Below are 12,088 nucleotides of genomic sequence, written 5' to 3' on the forward strand. Positions count from 1 at the left end.
TGGTAGAATGGTGGTTTCCAGTGCCCAGGGGGGAAATGGGGAGATGTCAGTCAAAGGGCACAAACTTCCAGCTACAAAATGAATAAGGTCTAAGGATCTAATGTACAGCATGGTGAATATAATTAACAATATTGTATTATATACTTGAAAGTTGTTAACAGGTTAGTTTTATATGTCATCACCACACACACATACATACATACACAAAAAATACTAATTATGTGAGGGGATAGAAATGTTAACTAACCTTATTATGGCAATCATTTGCAATATATAGGTGTCTCTAACCATCATGTCGTACACCTTAAACTTACATATGTTATAGGCCAATAATATCTCAATAAAGCTAGCAGGAAAAAAAAGAAAAAAGAAAAAACCATATGGCTTTGTTATTGTTTAAGGTAGATGTTATCTGTGTTGCTCATAATTTCTTAAGCACATGACACTTTTCTACCTTCATAACGTTGTGCGTCGTCAAATGAAAAGGAGAAACTTTCCTGTGGGAAGGAATGGAAAAGCTCTGAAAGAGAGTGGGAGAGGAAGAAGGAATCTCAAGACTATGTCTTTGTATAGCAGAAAGAGACCTCCTGAAATGGAACTAACTATGATACAAGCCACGGAAGAGAAAATGGAGGTGTGCGGTGGCTTGTGTCCATGCATCCCTGAATCAGTTTCAACACACTGTTACTATTTAGTTGTCAGCCATTAATCAACAATTACTTTTGGAACACCTTCTATTTACCAGACCCTGTTGTAGGAGCTTGGGAAATAGAAGTGAAGAATAGAATGTCCCTGCTCTCACAGAGCCCAGGTTCCAGTGGGGAAAAAGGTATCTAAAAAATGAACAAGAACAACTAGACAGAGACTGGGGAAGGGATATTTTAGATTATGTGGTCAAAGAAGTCATCTCTGAAGATGTCATATTTGAGCTGATGACTAATGATGAAAAAAGAGCTATTTATCCTTATGGAAATCTGAAACGTTGCTTTCTTCTCATGATTACAAGATGGCTGCCACAGAGTCAAGAATCACATCCTCACGTAACTTCCAAAGCAGGCCTGGGGGTTTATCCTTGCAAGAGTTTCCTTTACTCAGGATGAAAAACAAGCCCCAGCACACTTCCCTTCATGTCCTACTGGCCAGAACTGGCCAGAACATCCTTTACTCAGGATGAAAAACAAGCCCTAGCACACTTCCCTTCATATCCTACTGGCCAGAACTCGGTCACATATCTACTCTCCAGCCAGTCACTGGCAAAAGAGACCAGGGCTGCCATGACTGATTAGGAGCAACAAGGCTGGGGCCAGGGAGGAGTATCCTTCCCCCAGTATGTGCTGCCCCAAACCTAAACCAGACTGGCCTACTGTCCTCAAAGAACAAGAGTAAAGCAGCTACCACAAGGACCAAGCTTGAGATATTTCGTTTATACGGGATGTCTTGAACAACTGAGCACGTGTGGGCACTGTGCTAATGTTAAGGATAAAAAGAAGACCTAGGCACCACTTTGACCATCTCACTTTACTGCTCAAAGACAGTCAGGGAGAGAGAACCCCCTCCTCCCTACTTTTCACTATCTCAAAGGTATATACAGTTCATGGCCACTGCCACCTTGAAGCTCGCCAATTATTCTCTCATCTCTTTAGCTCTGAATGACTTCTTCCCAATTCAGAGCTGACATTCATTCATTTTACAAATATTCATTGAACATCTGGGCCATGAGGATACAATTTTGCTAAAAAGACAGTGTCCGTGCCCTCACAGAGTTTCTTATTTCAGTGCCACGGAAAGAGAGTTAAATAACCAATTATAAGAGTTAGAAGAGGTGGAGCATGAGTGCTATAAGAGCACCAAGAAGGAGCACCTCCACTCATCCAAAGGTGGGATGAGGGATGGTGGTAAGACAAGATGCATTTTGTTGAAAATGTCATTTAAGTCAATAATTATAGGATGGATGGAACGTACAGAAATGAGAGTGGAGGTCAGGAGTTGGGGGAGAAGGCAAGGAGGCTAGTCCACCTACAAAAATTAGCATGTGCAAAGGGCCAGAGGTAGGGAGAGTGAGTTGGAGGGAAAAAAGTTGAGTGTTGCTGGAGGGAAGGATAGGGTGGGGGATAATAGGAAGAGATGAGTCTATAAAGATAGATGGAGGCCAGGTCAGCACAGGTAGTAAACTCTTGGACTTTATCCGATGGGAATGTAATGAAGACTTTGACACGTTTAGGTTTCCATTTTAGAAAAAGTATTCTTACTATTCCTTTGCTCCAATCCCTTTCCCACACGTCAGCCCCCGCGACAAACAGGTTGACCAACAAGACGCTGTGGCAATGGGCTGGACCAGGAGAGTGGTCAAGGAATGGGTAGGATTGAGGAGGTCCAAGATTCAGTGAATGACAGGGCTCTGACCAGCTAGGGGAAGGGAGGAGTCAAGGATGACTTCAGACATTTCTGGTTTGGGTACCTGGACAGATGGTGGTCTCCTTCAACGGATCCTTCATCATTGTACAAGTTGTGTTTCAGCTATCTCCCACAGGGCACTGAACACAGTGTGTTCATTAATTAAACTTTTTTATGACTTTTCTCCTCCTTCCCCCACCTTCCATATCGAAGCCACTCCCTACTTATCTTGGATCACACTTTTCTCAGACCTCTTTCACATTTCTCCTTTGGGTCCACACCCACATGAACAATGTAAAGAACACTGTTTATGTGCCTTAGGTTTTCACCTCTGGTGTCCTCTGAGCAAAGCCTATAGTTTTGGGGCCCCTACTACGGAGCTAGACGGACGTGCAAAACGATTTCATCAGTCATCACTAATAGAGTCTTCCAGCTAATACAAATCTAAGCCATCCAATCAGACGTTTGATGTCAGTGATCAATGAACCGCAATTAGTAATTGACACGAATCCAACTTATTTTCCTGCATCTGTCCTTTACCCGTTAAAAGAAACTCCTCATCCCTTTTAAACATTAATCTTATGGGACAGGAACCAGTGTCAGATCTGGGTGTTCTCCATGTGGTCTTTTATGTTATGTGCATTTTTTTATAACGTGCAATTTCACTACTTGAGGTTACCCGGTACTAATTTTATAGTACTGCATAGCTACATGATGGGGCTCGGCATATACTGTTATCTCTACGTTTTAAGCAGTACCATGCCTGGATGAAGCATCAAAGTGAGAATGGTGAACTTAAAGGGCCTTTAAAACATCTTGAAGCAATACACTGAAGCAGCGCGTTTTTTTTGTTTTTTTTTAACATTACACAGGACTAAAACAATTGAACCAATTTGTCCTTTGTTCTTTTTATTGCATTCTTTATTACATTAATACTGTTTAAAAGAAATTCAAAAAGCATTAAACTCGGGGGCTAAGCTATACCCAGTCCTCCCGGGGGGCCTGGCTGGGACAGCAAGCGCGTTTCCGCCGCCCCGCACCCAGCACGCTCGCGCTCGGTCCCGGGGAAGCGACAAAAAAATGAAAGGTCCCGGGCCGAGCCCTCTGCTGGCCCGGAGTTCTCCCTCCGGGCAGGAGGAACCCGGCCGAAGTTTGCCAAGTTTTCGGGCAGGCCCGGCTGAGCAAATGCCGCTGCTACCGGTTGCCTTTTCGCTCCAGTGGCAGGCCGGGCCCGTGGGAAGTTTGCCTCCGGGAGTCCCCGGACCTTCAAAGAAGCCCTGGGGGGGGGGCGGGAACGCGCCCCCAACCCCCAGCCCCGGGCCGCCCCTCCGCGGGGCGGGCGACGAGGGGACCCGGCGCCCCGGGCACAAAGAAAGAGCGCTCTAACAGTGTGTCGAATGACCTTGGAAACTCGGGACCATTTTAGGGTTTAAGTCAATCCCCACTGCCCTCCCCTTTGCCGCCGCTCCTCTGCCCCCGAATCCGCCCCGCTCCTCCGCTCCTTCAGCTCCCCTGCCTTTTTCTTTAAGAGAGTTGCACGCACTCGGTCCAGGAGGAGCCGCGCTGGCCGCGGGGCCCAGCCCTTCCCGCCGCGCCCGGGGCCGCCCTTCCCGCCGGAGCCGGCTGATTGATGGCCCGGCCGCCCGGGTCCCCCGCCTCGGCGGGCCCGCGCGCCCGCCTGTGTGTTTTGGAAGCGGCGCAGCGGGCTGCAGCCCTGTGACGCCCGGAGCGGGCAGCGCCGCCCTTCCTTCCCCCCGGGCTGGGGCGGCGGCGCGGCGGCGGGTCCCGAGCGGGCGGGGGCCGGGAGGCGGAGGGCGCAGGGAGGGGGCGCGGGCGGGGACTCCGGGGCGGGGGCAGGGGCGCGGGCAGGGGCGCGCGGCCGGGTCGGCCGGGCCGGGCCGGGCCGGGCCGGGCACGGGGGGGCGGGGGGGAGGGCGGAGGGCGGAGGCTCAAGGGCGGGGGCCGCGCCGCGCACGCCCAGCCTCTCGGCCGCGCCGCGCCTCGCCGGACAGGTTGGGCCGGCGGGGCGGCGCCCGGCTCCGGGGAATAATGAGTGTCTGTCAGGCCGTCCCCGGGTGACTGGGCGGGGCGGGGCGGAGGCGGCGCGGGAGGCGGGGGTGGCGGGGGAAGGGCGCAGGGCGGGGTGCGTGTTTGCGCGAGTGACTCGGCCGACCCCTCCGGCGGCTGCCTCCACCCAAGTGGGTGGGGACCCGCCCAGCCCGGGCGGCCGCGGCGGCTCCCTCTCCCCTCCCTGACCCTCCCACCCCGGGTCCCAGCCTCTACTTACCCCGCCAGCCCCGGGAGGCTCGCAGAGCGAGCGGCGCCGGCGTCATGTGACTGCCCGGAGTTGGTGCCAGGAGCCAGAGGGGAGCCAGGAGCGGAGCCGCGCGGAGCCGGGGCCCGAGCCGGAGCGCAGCGCGAGCGCCCGCCGCACGCGCGCCCGTCCCCGTTCCTGTCCCCGTGCCCTGCGGCCGCCACCGCCACCCCGGCTGGCGCGCTGACATTGCTGCATTCGCGGGGTTCAAGGCGGCTCGGATCAGGGCCTTTATTTCTCGTCTGCAGCGCTCAGCACCGCGCCTCGAAAAGTAAGTCCCCTCTCCCTCACCTTCCCTCGGCCCGACTCCTGCTGTCGCCCTTTCTGGCTCGTCCGGTCTCATTTTTTTTCCTTTGGGGGCGCGCAGTGAATGGGCTGGGGGGGTGCAACGCGGGGGTGGGGGCGCCTGTGGGCTTGGGAAAGTGCAACAGCTCCTGGAAGCCGGGGGTGGGGGCGGAAGGGGAGGCGAGGGGGAGGGGGGAACCCCGGGTTCATCGGTTGAAAGTGTGGGATTCGGGGGAGCCACCGTGCGGATGCCGCGATGTGGGGGACCGAGACCGGCGGCGCCCGCCGCGGTCCCGGCGAGGGCGCGGGCGGGGGCTCACCTGTGTGGTCCCCCGGCTGCCGCCCGCCCGCCCGCTCGCCCGCTCCCTCGCTCGCGATTCCCTCCAAAGCCCCAGAAATCTCAGGGCTCTCCGCGTGTGGCAACGTTGTTTGGAGAAAGGTAGTGAGGAGGCCGCGCACTCCTGCTCCTGCTCCTCCCCCTCCGGGTCCCCCACCCCCCGCTCCCGCGCCCTCCCCTCCCCGCCCCCCGCCGCCCCCCGCCGCCCCCCTCTTCGGACCGGGCGTGCCACCGCTCGCCCGCCGGAGCAAACTTGGAGCAACCTCCCGGGCCCTCTGGGAAGAAACTTGGGGCCGTTGGGACTGAAGGCAGCATCCCATTCTCGGTCCTGGAGCCCAGGAGCTGCCAGGGCGTCTGGATCCTCGGGGGCAGGAGAAAAGAGCTGGCCGGGTTTGGAGAGTCCTCCTCGGGGGCACAGAGAGAACCTGCCGCAGTGCCTGGAGCAAGGATTGCAGCGAGGCTGGAGGCGGAGAGCGCCTTAGGCAACTGCCTGCAGCGTTAGGGACTCGAGCCGTGTGGGGACTGAGGGACTGATCCCCTGGACCTGGACCCTTGGGACTTACCTAACATTTCAGAGTGCCTTTCTTGGAGATGGCAGATAATACTTGGAATTTTCATAAACACTTCTTTGGCAGATATCAGGGAGAATCTTCTGCTTTACATTTTACAGCAATATACAATAATAATAGATGGAGAACCTGTGTGAACTGGACTTCTTTTTAATAAGTCAGGTTAAACGGAAGCTGGAAATTGCTCACCTTCTTGTATTGCACTAAAATAAACATTTTGCACTGAATTTTTTACTAGCTCAGAATGTATTTTTCTGCTAATATCACCCAAGATACTTTAAATATTTTGGTTGTATTCTCACAAAAGTCTGGTATTTGGGGAGAAGTATGTAGTGGTATTCTGACTTCATTTACATTTAGTATATAATTATTAGCAAAATCGAGTAGGAGACTAGGGCAGTTGTTCATTATAGATTTGTCCACTGAGCAGTTTTGTACTTTTTTTTTTTTTTTTTAAGTGCTTTCTGTATGAATTTGAGCAGCATTTTTATAAGAAATCCATCTGGATGATAATCTGCCTAACCGGAGGAAAGACTTGGTTTTAGGGAAAAGGCAACCTGATAACATTAACATCTCCAAAATTTCACGAGTTAGTGTTTTTTTGTTTGTTTGTTTGTTTGTTTTAAGAAAGAATGGACAAATGAGTTTCTTGCGGCTCAAAGCATGGAGTATGTTGACCTTAGCGCGTTACGAGAAACCTGAAATGAGATGTTTGATGAATTTCAACTCTAGAGAAACTGTCCCCAGTTCCACAGTCAGTGGGGTTTGCAGCAGAAGTATTAGAAGAAAAAAGCCTAATGTACTATTGTAAGTGCAGTAAAGATACACTTTAAGGAACATTTGGCTTTCATGGAGAGTGCAAGTCTAAAAATCTTAGTGTGAGAATAACAAAGAAAAGTAGCTGCTAAAACATGCTATTGTTTTTTCACTGCAAAGTTTCTAAATTAAAACCCAATCTTCTGGTTGCTATGGGCACAGTGATGCCTTTTTTTTTTTTTTACCTGTAGTTTTGTCTACACACAGATTATTCAATCTCTGATCATGGAAACCTGAGTTGAACAGTCCTGGCTAACAAAATAAAGAGACATGATGGGGGGAAAGACTATGAATGGGTTTTACTACCTTAAATATACCTAAGGGAAAATAGACATTTTCAGATATCTTATAAAAATTGATACTCTGGTCTCTAGACTGTATAACACTTTTGGGTTAAATGAAATGTCAGGAACAGAATCACATTCTCAAAAGGTGAATTTCTTTAGATGTGTGTACATGGAGAACAGATGTGCAGCTGTGTGCGGATAGGTTTCTGACTATGCAGTTGAGAAAGATGGTGAAATTTGGGGAGGGGGTGACTCTAGGTAGCCCGCACTCAGTGTCTAGGAATGTAGTTCTGCATAGCTGAGGGGCCCTTAGAACTGGTCCAGTTGTCAGTTCATGTGGGATAACCCAGTTGTCCTCTGAATTCTTACCAGTGCTTTCTTTGCATTTTCCTCATGATGCTGAGGCTGAACAATAATCATTGCCCTAACCCCGAATTTGATTATGGCTAGAGACCAGCCACTGGGATGGGGGAAAAAGAGACAAAAGAAATTGGAAAGGAGGCTGGTGTTAATTAGGAAGATCTCTGCTGCCCGCATATGATAAAATCACATATTCCCTTACGATGTTTACTATATGTGGAAGCTCCTATTTGTAAATAGGGCAGGTCCCCTGTATAAAGCTGGTGTTATTATTCACACCCATAGAACAAACACCTCCACCCCCCTGTTGTTGTCTGAAAAAACTCCAGCTGCTCATGAATATAGGGTCAGGGAGGGCCGGCTAAATGTTTCTCTGAGCTCGCTCTCCAGCACGGCCAGCAGAGCTGTTTCCTGTTCTTTGTTTCAAGGCTGGGGTTTGCGTCATACATTCCAAGTGGCATATGTGTGCTCTTTCCTGTTTCGGGCTGTTTTCTGGTAGATCAGTAGCCCAGACCAGGCCGTGGTCCCTGCCCCTAAACTCCCGATCCCCACCCAGGGAGTTATCATGTCTCTACACACTTGGCGATTGCCTAAGAGGCCAGTGTTAGGTCATAATGAGGAGTCGGTTAACCTTTTTTACATATACCCTTTGCTCCGGTGTGTTTTCTGTGAGGGAATAAATACTGTGTCTTTTTAAATTCACCATTGCCAAAGGGTGACTCTGAGAAATGTGTGTGCAGGTTGGCTAGACGTCTAAAGGAGTTGCATTCGTCTGTTTTCCAGGCTTGTTTTGAGGTGGGCAGGGTGTTTGCTTAGAGATAGGCCTTTGGCCCGGAAGCTGTCAATGTTGGAGGGGGATTGCCACCTTACAGTTTAGAAGACCTAGCATTATCTGCAGGCTTTGGCCCACCCTTGTTCCCAGGTAGCAGTGGCCCTCCAGGCAGGAGGCCCCCCTGGCGGACTGGGCTGATTGGAAGAATCTCACTTAGGTTTTAAGGATGAAATCTTTAGGAAAAGTATTGAAGCCAAAACATAAGATACATTGAGGAAATCAATCCCAGGGTCATCTCTTTTAAAAAAGACAAAGATGTAAGTGCTAGGATAATTTTCCCAAGGACCAAGATGTATTCTACATCTGATCTCCGACCTGTTTTAAGAATAAAAAGCTCCGAGAAAAGGAGAACTGGAAATGAGAAATTCATATTCCTGACAGTCTGGAAAATTTTAATCTTATATTTTGAAAACAGAAGGAGACTTCTCTTGTTTTTATTGTCTTACAACACCAACTTTTTCATAATCCCCCCTTTTTTTTTTGTTATATTCTGTCAGTTGTGGGCTAACACATTTCTAGGTTAACTATTTAAAACCTACTAACTTTTTCTCTTGGTTCTTCAGAAACTAAGTTTTAAAGAAATAAGTTGGATAAGAAAACTCCTGGCAAGTTTCTTTTTAAACTTATTTTTGGATTTTCCTTAAAATCCGAAGGAATTATCTACAGTGTTCTCTAATGGAATTAATTCAGAGTTGCCGAGGCAGCAAATCAGATCCTATCCTCCCCAAAATTGATGATACTCGTACTTTGGTTTTTAACTTCACATTCTACCACATTCTTTCTTTATGGATAAAGGGAAATATATGGTATGATATTAAGAAAACTACTAGAATCAAATAGAAGGTTACTGATAACTTTCCTTGAAAAAAGATGGATGCTTTGGAAGCTTTCAGTAAGAAAACTTTGGGAGAAGAAAACTTGAAATATTAAACTGATTTAGAGCGCAAGGGACCTTTAAACTAAAATTCGTAAGTAACCCAAATCAAGCAACTTTTTCAATTTTAGTTCCAAAGCTGTTAACAATCCAACTAGATTTTGTAGACAAAATCTTTGTTTAGCTTACTCCAAGTTATTCTTTCTTCCCCATTTTGGGGGAGAGGGACGTGGTTGGCTAATAGACATGATTAGGGTCTGATGTATTTTATCAGAAAAAAAAGCTTTTCAAACCTTTAAAAGCTAAGCTGAACAACTTGGGAAAATTATACCAGTCTGATAGTTACTAAATTACAAAAGGGGAAAAAAATGGGAATAATAGTTTCATCTCTTGACCATGCAAGTCATTATTCCTAATTTAATCCCATTTTATTTCTACCCCCCCTTTACATACTTGTCTTAATACTTCCAAGTCAACATTCTTGCTATAATGAACAGCTTTCTTAGGTGGTATTTCTTACTCTGTTTTTTCACACCAGTTGTGTTTTAAGAAAAAAAAAAATACAAGCAACCTCATCCTTTAAAGACTAGGAATTACATTATTCTGGAAATTGGGTTTCTTTCTGAAATGCTTCATATTCATTGGTTCTAGCTTTTAAAAAAAATCTCTAGATTCATAAAGCAATTGATACCTGATTTGCTAATGTGTAATGTTCTAGTCAAAATTCATCTTGGAGTGAGTTGCAAGAGGATTGTGGTGGTTTTTAGTATTCTCATTTTCAAGCCTGATCTGTCCCTTTCTTAGACCCCGGTTCTCATCTGAAGCAGTAATGCCAGAGCTTGAGACAGGAAACCAGACAGCAGTCTGCCTTGATAAGGGAGAGCATTGTCTAAAGGAGGTAGCCCTGCTTTTTCTCCCCCTCAACTCTCCTTCCTTGAAATTTGGTCGTAATGAAAAAGAGACACAGTGCTGTAGACACAGTTCTGCACCAGAACTAGGACTGTTTCCTCCCAAAGCAAAAATATCCTTTTAATTGGATCTGTGCTTTTTCTGGAATGTCACCATAGTTCAATGAAACATTTTTTAAAAAAATTAAAATCAGTATATTTTGTATCCCTTGTCAGGGTTTTTAGTAGTCAAGTTCATTTTCTAGCAAAACAGGTTCCTGGAGCTTTTTGAAACTCACTCTATTGTGTTGGCAGGCTGAATACATTATCATTTCCTCCATCCAATTATTAAGGGGAGCTGGAGACAAAATGTAGCACGTTAAGTGGCCCTTCATCCCGTGCATTCTGAACAAACCTGGGTCTAGCCCCTACCCTGACTTTTAGGAAGGGGGTGCTTCCTGAGGCAACCCCCTGACCAGAGGACACAAGAGAGCCCAGCTTAGCCTGGGACCTGCTTAAGGTGGTTACCAATCTCTGGCAGGCCTGGGGATCTCCAGGGATGACCTGGGGCTAGTCTCAATCCGGATCAGTGGAGTTTCGCCAAATCTAGACATAAGAGACCAAGTGGACATTGAGGTCAGCGCATTCTACCCTGGAGAGCGACCTGTGAATGAACTGTGGGGTTTTTTCTCCTCTGGCATGTACACCTTCTGTCTACTAACTACTGTGCTTGAGTCTAATCACTGAAATCCACTCCTCTATCTGTTCTTGTGCTTTTATACTCATACCTTCCAAAGCTTTGCACCCCAAAACTACTTTCCTTAGCAAGTTCAAGTTCCTGTTCCGCTCCATTCTCCAAACAAGGGAGCTTTTCTCTCCCGAGCCTCCCAGAGTGTTTGCGTTTACTTTGTGTTTGAGACTTAGATGATTTTCAGGCTAGCTTCACTGGCCTCTGGGCAAGGTTTCCTTGAGTGACACCTGTCACACAATCATTGTGAGGCCCTTGCCCTTCTTTGTATCCTCATGTGTAAGAAGGGTAGTTTGACATCCATTCATTTATTCATCTCCCAAGTACTTATTGAGCACCTACTCATTAGAGCTAATCTCAAATTATGTGCAGTCCTTATTATTAGTTATGCCACAGGATGGAGTAGGTCCCGAGTGATATCACCTGAAATCTTAATTACCCTCTGGAACCTCCCCAGGGCACTGCCTCACACGGGCTGGCCGGCACCGAGCATGTCCCATCCCCTCTGTACCCGGGGAGTGGTCCCAGTTTGAGAGGACTTGGCCACGGCACAGAACCCGAAGCAGAACAGAAAGACCCCTGGGTCTGCCGGCAGACTTACTTCTGTTCTTGACTGTGGCTCCAGCCTGCTCTGTGAATTTGGGCAAGTCATTTCACCTCTGGTCCTCCATTTCCTCACTTCTAAAATGGGGATGAGGACCTGACCCTTCCACCTTTGTACAGTATTATGAGGATTTCCGTATTTACTCGGGTAAAGCTGCCAGGTTTTTTGTTGTTTTTTTTGTTCTTTTTTCTGAGTAGTTTTATGGACCAATTGCAGGTGCATTGGCTAGGAAGAATAATAGCCTAATTTGGGGCCTTCAGAGTGTGTCTTTCTGATCTTGCGTCCAGCATGCACACTCTGAGACCGGGCAGGCAGCAGGGGCCAGTTGGGAGGAGGTGAAATTGTAAATACTCTGTGCCTGCCTTCCACATCCCCTGTGGACAGATTGCATCTGCAGAAGTGCTAGCCCCCTGTCGCGGTTGGTGGTGTCATGTTGTTCTCTGCCTGGGAAGGGAGCAGAGGAGGGTGCCAGGTCCACCAGTTTTGAAGTCCAACTACTTTGGGTTCAAAAACCCAGCTTTACAACTTGGCAGCTGTGTGATCTTGGGCAGATTGCTTTACCTCTCTGTGCCATCATTGTCAAAGTAATAGGAAAGTAGTACCCACCCACCCGATTCAGTGATGCAGTCCATGTGAAGAACAGCACCTTGGTCGTGAAGGTGTCGTGATTAGTAGGAAACCTGTGACATCACCTAGCCCCTTGCTTTCCTTGGTCCATAAAAGTATCCTTTAAAAAAGAATACCTGCACACACACACACACACACACTCATTTCTGTCTCT

General features: G+C 48.1%; 1 protein-coding gene across 2 annotated transcripts in view; it reads left to right on the plus strand.

Moving 5' to 3' along the window:
• Window positions 1-4,498: 4,498 nt before the first annotated feature.
• The window catches only part of KLF3 (KLF transcription factor 3), a 35,004-nt gene continuing 27,414 nt past the window's right edge, over window positions 4,499-12,088 (plus strand). The window contains exon 1 of one of the 2 annotated variants that reach the window (XM_045881324.3): window positions 4,499-4,979. The gene's annotated coding sequence lies outside the window, so the exon portion shown is untranslated. The remainder of the gene's footprint in view (window positions 4,980-12,088) is intronic. The other variant, XM_045881320.3, reaches the window with a different exon arrangement.

The sequence above is a fragment of the Mirounga angustirostris genome, unplaced genomic scaffold, assembly GCF_029215605.1.
Source record: "Mirounga angustirostris isolate CCGP_5_RB_7025 unplaced genomic scaffold, mMirAng1.0.hap1 SCAF_2, whole genome shotgun sequence".
NCBI lineage: Eukaryota > Metazoa > Chordata > Mammalia > Carnivora > Phocidae > Mirounga > Mirounga angustirostris.